Genomic DNA, 7,198 nt, shown 5'->3' with positions numbered 1-7,198 from the left:
TAGATCTTATCTCCACGAGGTTACAGTGGAGCGAATCGAAGATGGATCTTATCTCTCCGAAGTTACGAGAGTAGATCGCATTAGGTCTTATCTCCCGAGGTTACAGATGGAGTAGACCAAGACTTTCGATCTTATCTCCCGAGGTTACGATGGAGTAGGCCAAAAGACTTTCGGATCTTATCTCCACGAGGTTCTGTGGAGCGAATCGAAGACGGATCTTATCTCTCGAAGTTACGATGAGTAGATCGCACCAGGTCTTATCTCCCTGAGGTTACAGTGGAGTAGACCGAAGACTTTCAGATCCTATCTCCCTGAAGTTACAGCGGAGCGGATTAAAATAAAAGATCTTATCTCTCTGAAGTTACAGCAGAGTAGATCGTATCCAATCTTATCTTCCTGAGGTTACAGTGGAGCAGATTGAAGCCGATGAATCCTATACCTCTGAAGTTGCAGTAGGTCAGATTAAATCTACCATGACAAGTCTTATCTCCCTGACGTTGCAGTGGAACAGACTAAAACCACAAACCTCGTCCCCTGAAGTTGCTACGAAGAAGATCGAAGCTACAAGTCAGAACTCTCTGAAGCGTAGTGGAGTGGATCGCAACAACAAGACACAGTGGACTGGAATGAGGCTTTTTGAATAAAAGAAACGCTAGAAGAAGTCAAGATTCGGCAAGACCGGGCAAAATTGGCCTTTCTTGGTCTTTGCTCTGTTCTCGTTACACAACAACGAGCAAAGAGGGGCAGCTGTTGCAGGCCATTCTGCCCGGGGCCCAATTAAACTCAAAATACAGGCCCAAATTACAGTCCAAAGATTTCACTAAACCCAAAACAAAAACCTAGCGAAAAGAAGAACCCTAGGTGCCGCTCCTAGGGTCTTCGACCTTTAACCTTCGCCCACCTTTCTGCCAAAGAACCACCACCAACGCCACTGTCACCTCCACCCACGTGGTCCATACCTGCAATGACAGAAAGGAAACATCAACAAATAGAAATAGATTAGAAAAACGCATGGAAAATCGGCTATAAAGCCACCAAAAATCTTTGTAAAAGGGTTCGGTTTTTGGAAACAATATTGAAGAAATAGAAAAGAAAAATCGGTTTAAAGGTGATATTTTAGACTTTTTTTCCTTCGATTCGATTCTGTTTTCGCTCTTTCTTTTCTTTCACGGTTAATAGGCTTAAAGTAATAAACGAAACTTACCTGAACGCAGCGTTTGAGTTGTCGCCGGAGTCCTTCGGGTCACTGAAAATGGACGGGGATGGCGGCTTTTGGGGGTTTTCCTCTCGGCTTTAAGGATAGGAGAGCCTGATCTATGAAAGGCCTTGCAACGGGGTTAAAAAAACCGACCTTTCGCCTTCTGATCGCTGCCTACGGCGGCACTGGCGCCGGTCGGCGCGGTGGCCTGCGGCCGGGCCCCTTGGCTTGAAAGGAGAGGGTTGGGGAGAGGTTTTGAAGTTTTTTTTGTTTTAAACAGAGAAGAATGAAGAAATAAAAAAAAACAAACTTAAATAGACACCTTAAACGGCGTCGTTTAGGACTGGCCTCAATAGTCCCAAAACGGCGTCGTTTCGACATGGATCAAGCCGACCCGACCCGACCTGATGAAGGTCCGCGTGTTTCCATACCTGAGGGTCTATTTGCGATTTTGGTCCTTCGGAATTTATTTTCTTTTAATTTAACTCCTTTTGTTCAATATTATTGTCTTTTTAATTCAGCCCTGAACTTTCGTCTGTCTTTCGATTTCGTCCCTGACCCTCTGGCGCACTGAGCAATGTACACGTGTCCTTATAAAGGGTTTTATTACTCCGTTTGGTCCCTGATATTTACGCGCATTTCCATTTTAATCTTTCTTGTTTTTATTTTCAGTTTTTACCCTGTAATTTCATTTTACTTTTGATTTCATCCTACTGTTTTGTTTATTTGTTAATGTAATTTTTTTTTGTTATGATTTTTATTACCATTAAATTAACTATTGTTATTATTGTGGTTATCTTTGTTATTATTATTATTATTTATTTATTTATTTTCTCTATGGTTTATGCGTCCATTTTTTTGAACATTATATATATATATATGTACCTTTTATATACATGCGCATGTACCCATATATATATTTTTACATTTTATAATTTATATGCATATAGATCCATGTATATTTTCCTTACGAATATACATATATTAATATCTCTGCTTTTGTCCTTTTATATACATATACATATCCATACGTATATGTATATACCTATATGAGTTTTACATATTTAATAACTTTAAAACATAAATATATGGATGTTTTCATATTTTATAAGCACATATACAAATATTTTCCTTATATGTATATGAATGTTTTTATATATTTTATAATTTGGATCAATTTTTTATTTTTGTTTTACTTAATGTTCATTTGTTTATTTATTCATATGCCCATTTTTATGTTTTAGTTTATTTATTTATTTATTTGTTATTGTACATACATGGTGAATTAGGTTTATTTATTTATTTATTATTTGTTTTTGCTCATATTATTTTAGTCACATCATTTTATTCATTATTCCATTATGCATATAAATACCATATTTCAAAAAGGAAAATGTTTCTAATTGAGGCAATGTTTTGCGTTTGGAAATTCGAGAAAACGTGCCCTAAGGTGCTGGGTGTCGATTTTTCTCGTTTAACCAAATGGCTTAATATCCTTTTAAATTTTTAAAATAAGGCAATGTTTTGCGTTTGGAAATTCGAGAAAACATGCCCTAAGGTGCTGGGTGTCGATTTTTCTCGTTCAACCAAATGGCTTAATATCCTTTCCAAAAATTACAAAATAAGGCAATGTTTTGCGTTTGGAAATTCGAGGAACATGCCCTAAGGTGCTGGGTATCGATTTCTCATTTAACCAAATGGCCAAATATCCTCTGGAATTTTAATCCATGCCATTCGAGTTTTTTTAAGGATCGTATTTTAAATTTCTTTAAAGTTTTTAGTTTTTCGACACTAAGACATTAAGAAATCAACTAGGTACCAATTTTGGGCGTATCGAGGGTGCTAATCCTTCCTCATGCGTAACTGACTCCCGAACCCGTTTTTCTGAATTTCGTAGACCAAACTTCTTGTTTTAATAAAATCAAATCGTTTATTAAAAACAACCAATTTTCGAGGTGATCCAATCACACCTCATTAAAAAGGATTGGTAGCGACTCCTGTTTTTTTTTGTTATCGTCAAAACCCAAGTCGACCCCGTTTTCATCCAAAGAAATGGTGTCAACATTACTAATTGACTCTATTTTTTTATTATTTTATTTTATGTGATTAAAAAAAAACTCAATATAACCCTTTTATAATTAGTTAACCTTCCCTGCAATTTCAAACCGCAACCAATTCACAATTTATACAATTTCATATTCAAATAACCTAAACATATCTTAAACATTAACTTAGTAATTTACTAAATAAATATTCGCATATATTGTTTAAATAAATAAACTTCATTCATTCTATTTCAGTTTTAGTACCAAACATACCATTTTATAACTTAATGTTTCATTTATCATTCAAATATTATAGGCCAATTCTTTACAACCAAAACTTACAAGACTCCTTAATAAAACCGAAATACTTGCCACATTTACCAAAGGAAAAAATACATCACCAAAGTCATGCTGAAGTCGGGATTGATCTGGATGCTGAACCGGGACCTTTGACTTCAATCGACCTGCGAACGGAAACAACCTTACACTGAGTATTTCATACTCAATGGTATTACCATAATTCAAATTATAACAGTAATAAACATGTAAAGCATAAATCATACATACAAATTTAAATTCAAATTTCATATTTCAACAATAACAATTCATCAATTAATATCATATATCCACATTTTAAACTTGGACACATGATGAACCTTAGGTTCATTCCCCAATTTCGTATCACATTTCAATTCACAATTTAACTTTTTCATCTCATTTCAGTAGCTCGATTGATCAACTCATTTGGTTTATCATTTCATTATTTACCCTATTAACAAAACTCGAACTTTGGCCGATACACGGATCCAACCAAACACTCCAGTATGGCACCCAGTGCCTCATCGGATAGTTCGAAGCAATAGTTGACACCCAGTGTCTCATTGGCAAAGCAATAGTTCGAAGCATATTTTCCTAATTTCTAATTTTCCTCAATTTTAGCCCCTAAAACATAAAACTTATAGCTTACTTCACAATTTAATCCTTTTATCAATTCTAAATTGAAATTCATTCAATTAAATCCCTAATTCATCTTTTGTTCAACATAAACTATATTCAAAAACCTAAAAATCTCCAAAACCTCAACTTAATTTCAACAAAACTTTGTTCTAAAGCTTTTAAAACATCAAAATTAAAAGAAAAGGACTTGATTGACTTACCAAATTAAAGTTTAAATCCTTAAACCCTAATTTTTCCTTTTTCTTTTATTTCTTTCTTTTCCTTCCCTGTTTCGAATGGTCTCTGTTTCTTTTCTTCTTTGTTTCTTTTATTCTTTTACTTTATTTATTTATTGTATTAATTAATAATATGAATAATAATAATAATAATAATAACAATACATTATAATAATATAATAATACTTAATTCATAAATATCTTTTACTTAAATTATAAGAAAATATTTTATTTTATTACAAATTTATTTTATATATTTTACACATGTTTAATTTAATCGCCATACACTTATCTTTAATTTAATTTAATCCATAATATAATAATTATAATTATAATTTATCAAAATATCTTTTAACTTAATTTTAAGTAAATAAATAATTATAATACAAATGTATATGCATATGTTATTACATATGTACAACTTTATCACCCTACATTTGTCACTATTTGATTTAATTTATAATATAATTTCATAATTTTAATTAATATAAATTACATTATCTAATAAAATAATAATATTAATTATAATTTATTAAGATATTTATATAAATAAATCATAAAAATCTAAGATTTTATGAAGTAATTGCCGCCTCATACTTGTGAATTGGCTTAATTGCCATTTTGATCCTTTATACTTTCTTTTAATCTATAATTAAACTTTTACCTTTTATTCAATTTAGTCCTTTTTGCTAATTACCCTAAATTAAGCTAAATTTACCTAATTAAAACCTAATTAAACACACAACTAGATGGAGGACCGATACTACACTTTTTCGATGCCCGTGAATTTTGGGTCATTACACCCTAACTTCAGGCCATGAGCCTTATATATATATATTATTCCCTGGCTTGAGATGTCTCGTGTCAAAAGTTGAGGGTTAAAGTTACTATTATATCAAATTTAAAAGTTATTAAGTAATTTTTTCTGTTAGTAATTTAATAACTAGTGACCAAAAAAGAAACAAAATCTGTAATTATATGACCATTTTATAATTTTTCGTAATCGAGTGATAGAAAATACCAATAATTAGGTGATTACCAATATAATTTACTCAAAATATAAACAATTTGATAGATACTTAAATATGTTTTTTGATAAAATATGATGTCTAAATTTTTATGTTGAGAGAGGATAATATATTGTATATAATTCGATAATTTTTTTAACATTAATCTCATTATATGCTTTTATATATATATATATATAACGTTTAAAACTATCAATAGTCTTTCCAAAACCCTCAAATAAGAGGATAATACACTTTAGTGCACCCAAACACACATCCTCTTGTACTAACAATAATAGCGATGTCAATCGAGGTTATGATAATTCTTAGGGTGAAACTTGAAATATTGCCTATGGAAACTATGTTTGGAATATATCAGGTTAGAATATGCATATCAAATAAATTCGATTAGTTAGGTAACTTATATCAAGTATAAATTATGGGTTCGGACTGTAACTTAAATTAATTTTATATAAAATAATGTATTTTAATTATTAAATAACAAATCATATCAACTTAAATTTAGAGAACAAAATTCTTGTTCCTTGGTTCTTTAGCAAATATAATTACGATTTACAAATAAATCCTACACACATTCCATAATTATATGTATCATTAAATTAAACAAAATATAAATAGGAGTTATAAATAAATATCAGTAATTTTATTAAAAATAATTAAATATTAATAATAACTATTGTAAATAAATATTAATAATTCTCATATTTAGATTTATAATTAATTAAGGGTTTAGGGTTTTAGTGTTTTAATATTTATTTATAAACCCTCCATTATTTTATGTTTTATTTAATGATGAAATATCATATTATTATTCGCTATGATCTATGAAAATATTATCGTAAAATTAAAGACGAATAGAAGTAAGAAAATATATAAACTCTCCAGCCTTCTATATTTTTTTAAAATGAACCCAAAACAATTATTAATTTAAATTTATATATTACCCCACCCTTTAATTACAATTAAACTTCATAATTTATAAAAGAATCAAGGAAAAATAATAATGAATGATGTTAATGGAAAATTTCATGTGATGGGAAGACAGATGGCGAAATGTTGAGATGTTTTCTTAATTTTCTTTTATATGCTAAAATTGTGCGTCGATTGAGTCTTAGTTCGACTAGCATGTATATTATTGTTAATGTAAAAAGATGTGAGTTTTAGTGTGCTGAAACGCATTCTCCTCCTATTTATTTATAATAAAATTATTCAAAAAAAATATTTAGCTAAAACTTAATCATATATATGATGTTTATGGGTAAGTTTTAATTGATGAAAATATAATGTAAAACAGACCTTTAAGATAAATGTTTTTATGATTTTATGAGATAACTAATCTAAGCATTAAGCAATAACGATTAAACAATTAAAAGAGTATATTTGATATGTTTTTGAATTATTTTAGTGTTGAAGTTAATATTAATTTATTTGTTTTTAAATCATTTTATAGATATGACAATTATGCATTAGTTTATAATAATTTGTGGTATAATGTTAAATTTAGTTTTAATATTTACATTTTTGTCAAATTGGTCCTTTTTTTAAAGTTAAATTTGACTCTTAACCTTTCAAAAAGAGTCAAATTGCTTCTTTTTTAACGAAATATTGATTAAAACGTTAATTTTTTAACAATGTTGGTGTGGCAACTTTGTACAAAAGTTCATATGTATTTTCATCTTGACATGAAATTATTTGTCTTATATGTTATGTCAACAGATAACTTTAAAAATATAAAATTAAAAATATTTAAAAGTT

The sequence above is a fragment of the Gossypium raimondii genome, chromosome 13 (assembly GCF_025698545.1).
Source record: "Gossypium raimondii isolate GPD5lz chromosome 13, ASM2569854v1, whole genome shotgun sequence".
NCBI lineage: Eukaryota > Viridiplantae > Streptophyta > Magnoliopsida > Malvales > Malvaceae > Gossypium > Gossypium raimondii.
This window is presented reverse-complemented; position numbering follows the sequence as displayed.